At 41.5% G+C, this 15985-nt stretch overlaps 1 pseudogene; it reads right to left on the bottom strand.

The window, feature by feature from the left end:
* Positions 1-4677: 4677 nt before the first annotated feature.
* Positions 4678-6013, bottom strand: LOC123408142 (annotated as a pseudogene).
* Positions 6014-15985: the final 9972 nt, after the last annotated feature.

The raw sequence follows: 15985 nt of genomic DNA, 5'->3' as shown, positions 1-15985 counted from the left end.
AGATGGGGCGTGCAATGTGTGCTGCAAAAATGAGAGATGCGGAAATTCCGACAGGTATGTCTATTAGCAAAGAAAATTCCATTCTTCATTTTTCTCCGCATGAAATCATAGATAATGCTGCTACTGTTGGGTTTCCTTGGGGAGCACGAGTAGAGAAATTTTAAAATCTATTAATGATCTACTGGACTTAGAAGTAGATAGAGCGTTAGATATTGTTCGAAATTTAGCTGCAGTAAAACCAATGCAAGCATCTGACATCACTGATCTCGGGTGCCTGAACTCTCTATGTGAGAGTTTGGCCCCTATGGAGGATCTGGAGGAACGGGTTGATCATGTCCTTGATCAGCGTTTAGCGGATGAACAGTCTCTTCATGTAGACTCACAAATACTTGGTTATATGGACCAGGTCTTTGGAGAAAAACCGAAACGGCCGTGGAAACGGAAAGTATATCCGGTTTCTGCGGTGCGTAGAAGTGCTAGATTTAAGACTGCCAAAAAATTTCTATGATGAATAATGAGAGGAATTTTTTGGAATTGCAGAGGTCTTACAGACTTGGCTAAAAAACATTTCTAGCAGAGGCTACTTTAGAGCATCACCTTGATTTTATCGCGCTTATGGAGGCAGGGCGGGATAATTTTACTTCACAGTTCTTAAGTTCTTTATCAGCGGGGGTTGTTTTTGACTGGCACTGTCTCCCTCCAAGAGGAAGATCCTGTGGGATCTTACTTGGAGTTCGATGTGACACCCTTCAAGTGAGGGAAGTGGTGTTGCATGAGTTTGCAGTTAAATTGAGGATTAGATCTAAGGGGGATGGATTTCAATGGGCTCATGTAGCTGTGTATGGTGCAGCACAGGCGGAACTTAAGCCTGATTTTCTCCCTGATCTGGTTCGGATTTGTGATGAGAAATTACCAATTTTGGTAGGGGGCGATTTTAATATTATTAGGTGGGTTAATGAAAAGAGTAGTGATAATTTTGATGGCAGATGGCCATTCATGTTTAAGAGAATTATTGAGAGCCTGGACCTAAGGGAGATTGATATCTCTTGTAGGAAATTCACCTGGGCCAATGCTCCACAAAACCAGACTTTTGAAAAGTTGAACCGGGTCCGTACTAGTATTGAATGGGAACAGAAGTTCCCACTAGTAATTGTTAGAGTGCTTCAAAGAGCGATCTCGGACCATACTACACTGTTGCTGGACTCTGGTGATGCAAATCGTATGGGTAACAAGATGGATTCTCTTTTAAATCAAGTTGGTTCACACAGGAGGGATTCATGGATATGATTGCGAGGGAATGGAACATGGAGTTGGGTGGGCATCCAGTGTCGATAGATGGCAAAACAAGATACGACATCTTAGACAATACCTTCGGGGTTGGTCCAAGAATGTATCCGGGATTTATAAGGATGAGCAGGAGAAGCTTCTCAAACTTATAGATGATCTCGATCGTAAGGAAGAGATTTGTATTTTGAATGTGAAAGAACGGTCTTTGAAGTATGAGGCTGAACAGCGACTGCGTGTACTCCTTAGAGAGGAGGAAATTAAATGGGCACTCAGAGCTAAAGTGCGGGCAATAGTTCATGGGGATAATAACACAAATTTTTTCCACTTGATTGCAAATGGCAAGCATAGAAAAAAGAGAATTTTGCAGCTCGAGCAAGATGAGGGTACAATAGTAGGTCAGGAGAATCTTAAATTGTACATCTCTAACTATTATAAACAGTTATTTGGTGCTCCTGACCATAGCTATGTGTCTATGACCATAGCTATGTGTCTATGGATGAGCATCAAGTTACGGATATTCCTCAAGTTGGAGAGACCGACAATAAGATCTTATCCGCTCCTTTCTTAGAGAAAGAGGAGCTAGATGCTATTGGGAAAATGAAGAATGGAAAAGCTCCCGGTCCATATGGGTTTCCCGCTGAGTTTTATAAGAAGTGTTGGCATATTATTAAGAAAGATCTTATGTCAATGTTTCATGATATATTATGTGGCAACCTACAACTCTTTCATTTGAATTTTGATACTATAACGCTCTTACCAAAGAAGGAGGGGGCGACGCGTATTGAACAATTTTGTCCGATGCTCAATGTTAGCTTCCAGATTGTCACAAAGGTGGGAACTGATAGGTTGACTAAGATGGCTAATTCGGTGGTGCAATCTACGCAAACAGCTTTTATGCCTGGACGTAATATCCTAGAAGGGGTCGTTGTCTTACGTGAAACTCTACATGAAATACACTCGAAGAAACTTGACGGGGTTATCTTCAAAGTGGATTTTGAAAAAGCATACGATAAAGTCAGATGGTCTTTTCTGCAAAAAACCCTACGTATGAAGGGGTTCGATGAGCTTTGGCGAAAGCATGTCGACTGTTTTATAAAAAAGGGAAGTGTCGGTATTAAAGTAAATAATGATGTGGGTCATTTATTTCAGACACTGAAGGGTCTCAAACAAGGGGATCCAATGTCACCGATTTTATTCAACATTGTTGCTGATATGTTGACATTAATGATTAAGCGGGCCTATGAGAAGGACCTTGTAGTGGGACTAATCCCGCATCTTGTTGATGGGGGTGTCTCTATTCTACAGTATGCGGATGGCACGATTCTTTTCATGGAGCATGATCTTAGCTAAGCCAGAAATATGAAACTCATCTTATGATTATTTGAGCAGCTATTTGGGCTAAAGATTAATTTTAATAAAAGTGAATTGTTTTGTTTTGGAAAGGCCAAAACTGATCAACATACTTATAATGAATTGTTCAATTGTGCAAGTGGGAATTTACCTTTCACGTATTTAGGGATTCCTATTCATCATCAGAAACTATCAAATAAGGAATGGAAATGCATCAAGGATCGATTTGAAAAAAAGTTAAGCTGTTGGAAAGGCAAACTTTTATCTTATGGAGGACGGTTGGTACTTGTTAATTCGGTATTATCGAGCATGCCTATGTTTTTCTTATCCTTTTTCGAAGTACGTGTCGGGGTGCGAAAAAGATTGGATTTCTATCGGTCTCGGTTTTTCTGGCAGAGTGATGAGATCAAGACCAAAAATAGGCTCACAAGATGAGACATCATTTGTAGACCAAACGAGCAAGGGTTTAGGGATTGAAAATTTAGAGATTAAAAATAGATGTTTACTCAGTAAATGGCTGTTTAGACTATCTATGGAAACAGAAGGTATGTGGGTACAGATTCTCACGAACAAGTACTTACACAACAAGACCTTGGCTCAGGTTACAGCGCGACCAACTGACTCTCCATTCTAGAAGGGTTTGATGAGGTCTAAAAATGCATTTTTTAACAGGAATAGGTTTGTCATTGGTAATAGTGAATCAACTAGATTCTGGGAAGATACTTGGCTAGGGGAGACGCCTTTAGCTATTAAGTACCCGAAGTTGTACCGTATTACACAACGTCGACAGGCGTCCGTTGCATCAATATTATGCGAGACTCCTCTAAATATTCAGTTCTGTAGAGCCTTAATTGGTAATAGATGGATTAGCTGGTTGCATCTAGTTAGAAGGTTGATGGACGTTAACCTCTCTGATTACCCCGATAGTGTTCATTGGAAGTTGACTACTAAGGGAGTATTTACGGTAAAATCTATGTACATGCATCTCATAGATTCAACGCCTATTCTAAAATCATTGCATATTTGGAAGGTCAAAGTTCCACTTAGAATTAAGATCTTCATGTGGTTTGTTCACATGGGGGTTATTCTAACGAAGGATAATTTGGCAAAACGTAAATGGAAAGGCAATCCAAGATGCAGCTTCTGTCAGAACAATGAAACTATTAAACACTTCTTTCTTGATTGTCCTATGGCTAAACTTTTATGGCGATCGCTTCATATTGCTTTCAACATGAATCCACTTAATAGTATAAGCACGTTATTTGGGACGTGGTTAAAGGGGGTCGATGTTAAAACTGCTCAACTTATCCAGGGCTACTGCCTTGATCCGCACGTGCTCCTTACTCACTCCTATGGAAGCCAGGGAGTCTATGGTTACTAGGTGTGTCCGATGAAAGATGGTAGCTCAGGATATCTTCAACCGGTTTGGATAACGACATATTAATAGGATAGGTCGTTAGTCATCAAAGCCTATTTTCATCTCTGGTTATGGCATGACAGACTCCGTGTATCTTTTTATTTACTTTTGTTAGACCTTTTGGTACTCTACTCAGACTTAGTTTCGATTTTAATATAAGATTGTATGCATCTCTCGATGCAGAGGCCGGGGCTATGCCTCCTTTTCTAAAAAATCTAGGAGAGGTCTGCAAAAAAAATCTAGGAGAGGGCAAGCTGCTGTCACATGGGACGACCTATGCATATTCCCCTTTGATATCTGATACGTTTAAAGTGGTTTAATCATGCATTTTCCTGTAAAATTGATTGTTTTGAGGAGATACGCGGCATGAAATGTAGAAGACATCTTTCTGTGGCTTGGGGCTATTTTGTAGGTATTTTTTCGACAAAATAAAATTCTGAAAAAGTTCAGGCATTCCATGATGGTGACCATGTGAACATGCATCCATGAGGAAGTCAACATGGTGACACCGGTCGTATGGAACCACAACAACAAAATTAAAGTGTGACAATTCTTCTATTTAGAAAATACATGAACAACACTGAATTATTTTCTAGGCCACCTGCCATTTAACCAGGTCATATCTACACCTCCTTAGGAACATCGATTGGGTAGCGATAGATGCAATCTTGCCATTCTTTATCAGCACTTTTTGCTGGCTGGATGCACTTCAACATTGCACTGTTACACTTGTATCCAGACCCAAAGCCAATCATTCAAACTGGGTCCCCCTTCATCATCCGACCCTTGGCTTCACTGTATGCCAGCTCATACCATATCGAGCTACTCGATGTGTTCCCATACTTGTGAAGTGTCATCCTTGATGGTTCGACATGCTCATCAAGCAGACCAAGGCTGTGTTGTACAGCATCGATTACCGCCCGCATGGATGCACAAATGTTCAAAAGCTTTGCAGAAATCAGGCACATATGGCTTGCTGGTTCCATTTAGCACCTTTTGTGAGATGAACGAGAGCAGAAATGCAATCTTGACTGACAATGGGAGAATAAGCGGACCAACCGTGGTTATGTTAGCCGTGAGATCCTTGCCGGCGACGTGCACAAGGTCCTTAGATAAATTGAGACCAGGAATTCTCTCGTCATCTTCCTCATATGATACACATCGGTATGCATTGTCTTGGGAGCTGGTGCAATTCCGAACTACGTGTGTCAGCTCAAAACGAGCTTTGTTACTCGACGTTGAGAGGAGCACCGCCGAGCCACCCATGCGGAACAACATGTTGGTCAGCTGCATTTCACGCTTCTTCCCGGTATAGCTGACCCCAGTCAAGATCTCCGTGGACACGACCAGGGCATGCGCACTTGAGGGAGCGTTATGCAAGAGGTCCTTTGCAAGACCCACCGCGATTAGCCCTGCGCTGCAGCCCATTCCAGAGAGTTGCACGTTGCAGATATTATCTCGAAGCTTATATCTTCTCATGATCATGTCAGCGAGGCATGGAATTGGATTGAAGAGGCTGCAGTTCACGACGAGTATGGCGATTGCATCAAGGTCGATACACGTCTTCAGGAGCAAATCATCTATGGTCGTGAAGATAGACAACTCAGCCTCAGCACGGGCTTCACTTAAATAATAATACGTCGGGATATGATGATGGTAAGGTGGGACGCAGGTCTCATCACCAAGGCCTGACCGTTCAGAAATACGGGTCAGGAAGCGATGCTTGCCGCTGTCGTCGTACGACCGGGAGTGGTGAATGTTCTCAATGCATGCAGCCTTGCTGATTCGGTAGTTCGAGTGAGGCCGAAAGCACGCATAATCAACAAGGTATACAGTGCGTGAACGGCACATGAGGTATAGGAGGGTGGTCACTGTAGCTACGCACAGAAAAATTAAGAGGAGGTGGATGTCTGCGGAAGCATCATGCCAAATGAAAAATAGATTGGCTGGGAGTACCATGGCGGCGGAGGTGGTGGCCGGGACGGCTTGAAAAATTGTGAAAACGTACGTTTTCACTGCGACCTGGTACTAATACTTGTAGATGAATCAATAAGAGAAAATTGAAAGCCTTATATTTCGTGCTTAGATTGCTGAACACATATTTATAACGAAGAAGCAAAGGATTGGGTGAGAAGTAGGCGTGGGCATATAGAGCGGCTAGCATCAATGCTTGCACTGTTTAGGCCATCTTTGGTTCATAAGTCATACGATTTTTTTTAGTCCCAACCTATAAGTCCTAAATTTCTAAAAAGTTCCTACCTGTTTGGTTCCTATGACTTAACATGGACTAAAAGACCATATTACAACTATAAGTCCCTATAAATCCTTCCTTGAGAGTCTGATTTCATAAGTCCTAAATGCTCACTTTAAGTCCCTATAAGTCCCTCCTGTTTGGTTTAGATGGGACTTAAAGGGATTTATAAGTTCTAAGTCTCTAATAAATCCCTGTAACCAAACACCCCCTTAACCACAAAGGACATACATGCAATATGCATTTATTGTTAGGTCCATCAGTTGATTGAATTTTTTCTTCTAATATGCACATTACATGCAGCTACAAATTTTTTTCAACGTGCAAGTTGCCTTTTCTGTAATAAACTGCGTTTGCGTTATTCCAAAATAGACCAATCAATATTAATAAATACATCATTTTTTTTGTAACTAGCTACTCCCACCGTCCGAGTGTTTTGGGGACCTAAGAGAATTCAAAGAGTGTAAATCGTGTATGCCATCATAGGTGTATTAATGTCCGCAATTAGTTTCATCACACAAAATTATCCGAGTTCATCTCTGCAGGAAGTAAACTAATCACTTCAGACAAAATAAGTTCAGATATCAATACGTTGTTCCTAAATTGCACAAAATAATATAGTTTTTTTACATCTTGATTGTCTTTAGAAAAATATATTCTTTTTTGATAAGAAAAATATATTACTATCATGGAGATACCAGTTAGACCCAAACTCCGCAACAACGCAATGTCATAAAGACAGTACTGATGTACACAACTAAAAAAACATAAAGAAGAAGATGAAAAAAGAAAGATCCCACTAGAGTGACTGATTCCTTGTAATTGCACCACGAACCACTACCTAGATAGCACTGAACTCCAAACTCTTCAGAAACAACGCTTGAATTGCTCGACAAGTAATCCCGTTAATTTCTTTTGAATTGCTCGTATGCGATCAATTGGTAGGAGTTTTTCCCGCTTCTGCTTGATCTATATATATAAATGAAATTCAATACAGTTGATGGTAATAAAATAAAAATAAAAATTGTTTACATACATCAAGTTCTTCAAAATGTGAAAATGTGGCGGTGGCTGAAGTACTCTGAGACCCTGCCAAGGACTATTCGTCCCTCGAAATTCTGGACCAGAACCTAGAACTCGCACCACTTGTTGGCTGAGAGCCTCACGACAAGCGGGAGCTTCACCGCCAGCCACACCTTCACCAGCTCCATAAACATGGAAGGGATGATGAGCATGGCAAGGTCCACCTCGTGCCTGATTTGCACATAGAAGCGAAGATGCTCTCAGGCCCCCTCCTCGTGGCCGGTCCAAGGACCACGTCCCCTTGAATGTGGCTGCCTCATGAAGGCGGCCCTTCCAGTCGCGTTCACCCTCTTGAGCGAGCGGTTCGTGACGATGAAGTCCAGGCGGCGTCGGCACCGGCGTCAATAGGGGCTCCTCCTCTGACCCTCACTAGTAGAAAATAGGGCTTTGGTTCGGGCCTGTCAGCCCATTATTCCCGGTTCTTCATGAACCGGGACCCATGGGGGGCATTAGTCCTGGTTCATGAGCCCAAGGGGCCGTCCGGGGCCTCGTGGGCATTGGTCCCGGTTCGTGTGGACCCATTTGTCTCGGTTCTAGGCACGAACCGGGATCAATGGGCCGCGCGCCTTGAACCGGTTTAGAAGGGGGGGTCTTTAGCCCCGGTTTATGCCACGAACCGGGACAAATAATTTGCCTATATATACCCATCGCCGCGGTAGAGCACTCTGTTTTTTCTGGCCAGCGAGGGGAGGGCATTTGGGTGCTCTAGCTTACCTCCTATGCACATGAGGTGTTCGATGAAATGCCCGAGCCACACTAGTTAAGCTTTCTCCTCTCGAAGCTCGACCTCGGAGCTCCATTTTTCCCGAGATTTGTCTAGATTTAGCGGTCCATCACGCCCCGTCCCCGTTTTCACCGCTGGGGCACGTCCATGTGTAGGTCCGCAATGTCGTGTGCAAGCTCCTCCGCACACAGTGAGGTAAGTCGATTTGGATTTTCGGTTGACATTGGATTTGGGGATTTCTCATCTAGGGTTTCGCGGGATGGGCCGTAATATGCGCCTTTCTGGCTCGTAAGTGGATGGCTGCGGGATTGTGCAGTTCCAATCCGAATTTTTTCCCAATCCAAGTTTCTACGGCCTTGAGGAGCGCTCGAATCACCGTTGCCCGGGGCATGGGCTAATTCCTGCTCGCCGTGTTTCTTGGGGTGGAGCAAGCACATGAAGAAGGTTTTTGGGTTGTCGACTCGATGTAATTCCTCAAAACATCATTTGGTACTCTGTTTTCATCGATTTATTGCAAAGTTATGAATTTCACCTAATTATGTGAACTCTGATTTAACAGCTTCCTGATGAGTGTGATTGGGTTGTTTGGATTGCCCCCTGATGAGTGCGCTAGTGGGGCAAGCTTTTGAGGAGCTCCATGGTGGCCTTGAACGTAGTTGGATCAAAACTAGTAGGATGGAGAAGAAGGTTATGGATCTGAACAATGAAAGCAATAAAATGCAATTGAAGTGGCAGAAAAGGAATGAGCTCATGGAAACAATGGGTATTCTCTTTGTTCTTGGCATCATCATTGTGGCTAGTTTAGTTTCTATTTGATCTAAGAAAACCAATTAAGTGGCAGTGTGTGTGTTACGTTTCTGCTAGTGTGTTGTGCCCTAGATGTAATTCTATCATTTGTGCACTGTTGTGAACTTGAACAAATGTAAGGTTGTGCCCTAGATGTAATGGATATCATGTGTTGTGTTAAAATTGTCACCACTGCCAACTTGGAACCTTTTCTGAGTTCATTTCAAATGCTTTTCAATTTTATGGTCTTATAGCTCAAAATAATCAGTAAATGCATGAAAAATAACAAATGATGTCAGGAAGGGTTGTAAATTGTTGACGTGGCTTCGAATGGCGCATTTTGAACACAAAAAACTATGGAGTTCAAATAAGTTCAAAAAATGAAATCCCTTTGTGACACACGAGTTTCCGTATGAAACCCTAATACTTCAAAAGAGATTGTCTGTTTTGTACACGAAGTGCATCCAGTTTTTGCCGTAACCCTCTCAACTTTCTCGCACATGCTATGTGGGTGAAATGATGATACCATGCCAACTTGGAACCTTTTCAGAGTTCATTTCAAATGCTTTCCAATTTCATGGTCTTATAGCTCAAAATAATCAGTAAATGCATGAAAAATAACAAATGAAGTCAGAAAGGGTTGTAAATTGATGATGTGTCTTTGAATGGTGCATTTTGAACAGAGAAAAACTATGGAGTTCAAATAAGTTCAAAAAAATGAAATCCCTTTGTAACAGACGAGTTTCCGTATGAAACCCTGATACTTCGGAAGAGATTGTCCGTTTTGTACAAGAAGTGCATCCAGTTTTTGCCGTAACCCTCTCAACTTTCTCGCACATGCTATGTGGGTGAAATGACGATACCATGCCAACTTGGAACCTTTTCATAGTTCATTTCAAATGCTTTTCAATTTCGTGGTCTTATAGCTCAAAATAATCAGTAAATGCGTGAAAAATAACAAATGAAGTCAGAAAGGGTTGTAAATTGATGATGTGGCTTTGAATGGTGCATTTTGAACAGAGAAAAACTATGGAGTTCAAATAAGTTTAAAAAAATGAAAACCCTTTGTAACAAACGAGTTTCCGTAAGAAACCGTGATACTTCGAAAGAGATTATCCGTTTTGTACACGAAGTGGCATCCAGTTTTTGCCGTAACCCTCTCAACTTTCTCGCACATGTTATGTGGGTGAAATGATTATACCATGCCAACTTGGAACCTTTTCAGAATTCATTTCAAATGCTTTGCAATTTCATGGTCTTATAGCCCAAAATAATCAGTAAATGCATGAAAAATAACAAATGAAGTCAGAAAGGGTTGTAAATTGATGATGTGGCTTTGAATGGTGCATTTTGAACACATAAAAACTATGGAGTTCAAATAAGTTCAAAAAAATGAAATCCCTTTGTAACAGACGAGTTTCCGTATGAAACCCTGATACTTCGAAAGAGATTGTCCGTTTGGTACATGAAGTGCATCCAGTTTTTGCCGTAACCCTCTAAACTTTCTCGCACATGCTATGTGGGTGAAATGATGATACCATGCCAACTTGGAACCTTTTCAGAGTTCATTTCAAATGCTTTTCAATTTCATGGTCTTATAGCTCAAAAGAATCAGTAAATGCATGAAAAATAACAAATGAAGAAAGAAAGGGTTGTAAATTGATGATGTGGCTTTGAATGGTGCATTTTGAACACAGAAAAACTATGGAGTTCAAATAAGTTCAAAAAAAATGATATCCCTTTGTAATAGATGAGTTTCCGTATGAAACCCTCATACTTCGAAAGAGATTGTCCGTTTTGTACACGAAGTGCATCCAGTTTTTGCCGTAACCCTCTCAACTTTCTCGCACATGCTATGTGGGTGAAATGATGATACTATGCCAACTTGGAACCTTTTCAGAGTTCATTTCAAATGCTTTCCAATTTCATGGTCTTATAGCTCAAAATAATCAGTAAATGCATGAAAAATAACAAATGAAATCAGAAAGGGTTGTAAATTGATGATGTGGCTTTGAATGGTCCATTTTGAACAGACAAAAACTATGGAGTTCAAATAAGTTAAAAAAAATGAAATCCCTTTGTAACAGACGAGTTTCCATATGAAACCCTGATACTTCGAAAGAGATTGTCCGTTTTGTACACGAAGTCCATCCAGTTTTTGCCGTAACCCTCTCAACTTTCTCGCACATGCTATGTGGGTGAAATGATGATACCATGCCAACTTGGAACCTTTTCATAGTTTATTTCAAATGCTTTTAAATTTCATGGTCTTATAGCTCAAAATAATCAGTAAATGCATGAAAAATAAAAATGAAGTCAGAAAGGGTTGTAAATTGATGATGTGGCTGTGAATGGTGTATTTCGAACAGTGAAAAACTATGGAGTTCAAATAAGTTCAAAAAAATGAAATCCTTTTGTAACAAACAAGTTTCCGTATGAAACCCTGATACTTCGAAAGAGATTGTCCATTTTATACACGAAGTGCCACTACAACAAAAATGACAGATAGACAACTCAGCCTCAGCACGGGCTTCACTTAAATAATAATACGTCGGGATATGATGATGGTAAGGTGGGACGCAGGTCTCATCACCAAGGCCTGACCGTTCAGAAATACGGGTCAGGAAGCGATGCTTGCCGCTGTCGTCGTACGACCGGGAGTGGTGAATGTTCTCAATGCATGCAGCCTTGCTGATTCGGTAGTTCGAGTGAGGCCGAAAGCACGCATAATCAACAAGGTATACAGTGCGTGAACGGCACATGAGGTATAGGAGGGTGGTCACTGTAGCTACGCACAGAAAAATTAAGAGGAGGTGGATGTCTGCGGAAGCATCATGCCAAATGAAAAATAGATTGGCTGGGAGTACCATGGCGGCGGAGGTGGTGGCCGGGACGGCTTGAAAAATTGTGAAAACGTACGTTTTCACTGCGACCTGGTACTAATACTTGTAGATGAATCAATAAGAGAAAATTGAAAGCCTTATATTTCGTGCTTAGATTGCTGAACACATATTTATAACGAAGAAGCAAAGGATTGGGTGAGAAGTAGGCGTGGGCATATAGAGCGGCTAGCATCAATGCTTGCACTGTTTAGGCCATCTTTGGTTCATAAGTCATACGACTTTTTTTAGTCCCAACTTATAAGTCCTAAATTTCTAAAAAGTTCCTATCTGTTTGGTTCCTATGACTTAATATGGACTAAAAGACCATATTACAACTATAAGTCCCTATAAATCCTTCCTTGAGAGTCTGATTTCATAAGTCCTAAATGCTCACTTTAAGTCCCTATAAGTCCCTCCTGTTTGGTTTAGATGGGACTTAAAGGAATTTATAAGTTCTAAGTCTCTAATAAATCCCTGTAACCAAACACCCTCTTAACCACAAAGGACATACATGCAATATGCATTTATTGTTAGGTCCATCAGTTGATTGAATTTTTTCTTCTAATATGCACATTACATGCAGCTACAATTTTTTTTCAACGTGCAAGTTGCCTTTTCTGTAATAAACTGCGTTTGCGTTATTCCAAAATAGACCAATCAATATTAATAAATACATCATTTTTTTTTGTAACTAGCTACTCCCACCGTCCGAGTGTTTTGGGGACCTAAGAGAAATCAAAGAGTGTAAATCGTGTATGCCATCATAGGTGTATTAATGTCCGCAATTAGTTTCATCACACAAAATTATCCGAGTTCATCTCTGCAGGAAGTAAACTAATCACTTCAGACAAAATAAGTTCAGATATCAATACGTTGTTCCTAAATTGCACAAAATAATATAGTTTTTTTACATCTTGATTGTCTTTAGAAAAATATATTCTTTTTTGATAAGAAAAATATATTACTATCATGGAGATACCAGTTAGACCCAAACTCCGCAACAACGCAATGTCATAAAGACAGTACTGATGTACACAACTAAAAAAACATAAAGAAGAAGATGAAGAAAGAAAGATCCCACTAGAGTGACTGATTCCTTGTAATTGCACCACGAACTACTACCTAGATAGCACTGAACTCCAAACTCTTCAGAAACAACGCTTGAATTGCTCGACAAGTAATCCCGTTAATTTCTTTTGAATTGCTCGTATGCGATCAATTGGTAGGAGTTTTTCCCGCTTCTGCTTGATCTATATATATAAATGAAATTCAATACAGTTGATGGTAATAAAATAAAAATAAAAATTGTTTACATACATCAAGTTCTTCAAAATGTGAAAATGTGGCGGTGGCTGAAGTACTCTGAGACCCTGCCAAGGACTATTCGTCCCTCGAAATTCTGGACCAGAACCTAGAACTCGCACCACTTGTTGGCTGAGAGCCTCACGACAAGCGGGAGCTTCACCGCCAGCCACACCTTCACCAGCTCCATAAACATGGAAGGGATGATGAGCATGGCAAGGTCCACCTCGTGCCTGATTTGCACATAGAAGCGAAGATGCTCTCAGGCCCCCTCCTCGTGGCCGGTCCAAGGACCACGTCCCCTTGAATGTGGCTGCCTCATGAAGGCGGCCCTTCCAGTCGCGTTCACCCTCTTGAGCGAGCGGTTCGTGACGATGAAGTCCAGGCGGCGTCGGCACCGGCGTCAATAGGGGCTCCTCCTCTGACCCTCACTAGTAGAAAATAGGGCTTTGGTTCGGGCCTGTCAGCCCATTATTCCCGGTTCTTCATGAACCGGGACCCATGGGGGGCATTAGTCCTGGTTCATGAGCCCAAGGGGCCGTCCGGGGCCTCGTGGGCATTGGTCCCGGTTCGTGTGGACCCATTTGTCTCGGTTCTAGGCACGAACCGGGATCAATGGGCCGCGCGCCTTGAACCGGTTTAGAAGGGGGGGTCTTTAGCCCCGGTTTATGCCACGAACCGGGACAAATAATTTGCCTATATATACCCATCGCCGCGGTAGAGCACTCTGTTTTTTCTGGCCAGCGAGGGGAGGGCATTTGGGTGCTCTAGCTTACCTCCTATGCACATGAGGTGTTCGATGAAATGCCCGAGCCACACTAGTTAAGCTTTCTCCTCTCGAAGCTCGACCTCGGAGCTCCATTTTTCCCGAGATTTGTCTAGATTTAGCGGTCCATCACGCCCCGTCCCCGTTTTCACCGCTGGGGCACGTCCATGTGTAGGTCCGCAATGTCGTGTGCAAGCTCCTCCGCACACAGTGAGGTAAGTCGATTTGGATTTTCGGTTGACATTGGATTTGGGGATTTCTCATCTAGGGTTTCGCGGGATGGGCCGTAATATGCGCCTTTCTGGCTCGTAAGTGGATGGCTGCGGGATTGTGCAGTTCCAATCCGAATTTTTTCCCAATCCAAGTTTCTACGGCCTTGAGGAGCGCTCGAATCACCGTTGCCCGGGGCATGGGCTAATTCCTGCTCGCCGTGTTTCTTGGGGTGGAGCAAGCACATGAAGAAGGTTTTTGGGTTGTCGACTCGATGTAATTCCTCAAAACATCATTTGGTACTCTGTTTTCATCGATTTATTGCAAAGTTATGAATTTCACCTAATTATGTGAACTCTGATTTAACAGCTTCCTGATGAGTGTGATTGGGTTGTTTGGATTGCCCCCTGATGAGTGCGCTAGTGGGGCAAGCTTTTGAGGAGCTCCATGGTGGCCTTGAACGTAGTTGGATCAAAACTAGTAGGATGGAGAAGAAGGTTATGGATCTGAACAATGAAAGCAATAAAATGCAATTGAAGTGGCAGAAAAGGAATGAGCTCATGGAAACAATGGGTATTCTCTTTGTTCTTGGCATCATCATTGTGGCTAGTTTAGTTTCTATTTGATCTAAGAAAACCAATTAAGTGGCAGTGTGTGTGTTACGTTTCTGCTAGTGTGTTGTGCCCTAGATGTAATTCTATCATTTGTGCACTGTTGTGAACTTGAACAAATGTAAGGTTGTGCCCTAGATGTAATGGATATCATGTGTTGTGTTAAAATTGTCACCACTGCCAACTTGGAACCTTTTCTGAGTTCATTTCAAATGCTTTTCAATTTTATGGTCTTATAGCTCAAAATAATCAGTAAATGCATGAAAAATAACAAATGATGTCAGGAAGGGTTGTAAATTGTTGACGTGGCTTCGAATGGCGCATTTTGAACACAAAAAACTATGGAGTTCAAATAAGTTCAAAAAATGAAATCCCTTTGTGACACACGAGTTTCCGTATGAAACCCTAATACTTCGAAAGAGATTGTCTGTTTTGTACACGAAGTGCATCCAGTTTTTGCCGTAACCCTCTCAACTTTCTCGCACATGCTATGTGGGTGAAATGATGATACCATGCCAACTTGGAACCTTTTCAGAGTTCATTTCAAATGCTTTCCAATTTCATGGTCTTATAGCTCAAAATAATCAGTAAATGCATGAAAAATAACAAATGAAGTCAGAAAGGGTTGTAAATTGATGATGTGTCTTTGAATGGTGCATTTTGAACAGAGAAAAACTATGGAGTTCAAATAAGTTCAAAAAAATGAAATCCCTTTGTAACAGACGAGTTTCCGTATGAAACCCTGATACTTCGGAAGAGATTGTCCGTTTTGTACAAGAAGTGCATCCAGTTTTTGCCGTAACCCTCTCAACTTTCTCGCACATGCTATGTGGGTGAAATGATGATACCATGCCAACTTGGAACCTTTTCATAGTTCATTTCAAATGCTTTTCAATTTCGTGGTCTTATAGCTCAAAATAATCAGTAAATGCGTGAAAAATAACAAATGAAGTCAGAAAGGGTTGTAAATTGATGATGTGGCTTTGAATGGTGCATTTTGAACAGAGAAAAACTATGGAGTTCAAATAAGTTTAAAAAAATGAAAACCCTTTGTAACAAACGAGTTTCCGTAAGAAACCGTGATACTTCGAAAGAGATTATCCGTTTTGTACACGAAGTGGCATCCAGTTTTTGCCGTAACCCTCTCAACTTTCTCGCACATGTTATGTGGGTGAAATGATTATACCATGCCAACTTGGAACCTTTTCAGAATTCATTTCAAATGCTTTGCAATTTCATGGTCTTATAGCCCAAAATAATCAGTAAATGCATGAAAAATAACAAATGAAGTCAGAAAGGGTTGTAAATTGATGATG

The sequence above is a fragment of the Hordeum vulgare genome, chromosome 7H (genome assembly GCF_904849725.1).
Source record: "Hordeum vulgare subsp. vulgare chromosome 7H, MorexV3_pseudomolecules_assembly, whole genome shotgun sequence".
NCBI classification, from domain to species: domain Eukaryota; kingdom Viridiplantae; phylum Streptophyta; class Magnoliopsida; order Poales; family Poaceae; genus Hordeum; species Hordeum vulgare.
Note: the sequence above shows the minus strand (reverse complement) of the source record. Positions and strands in the feature narration are given on the sequence as shown.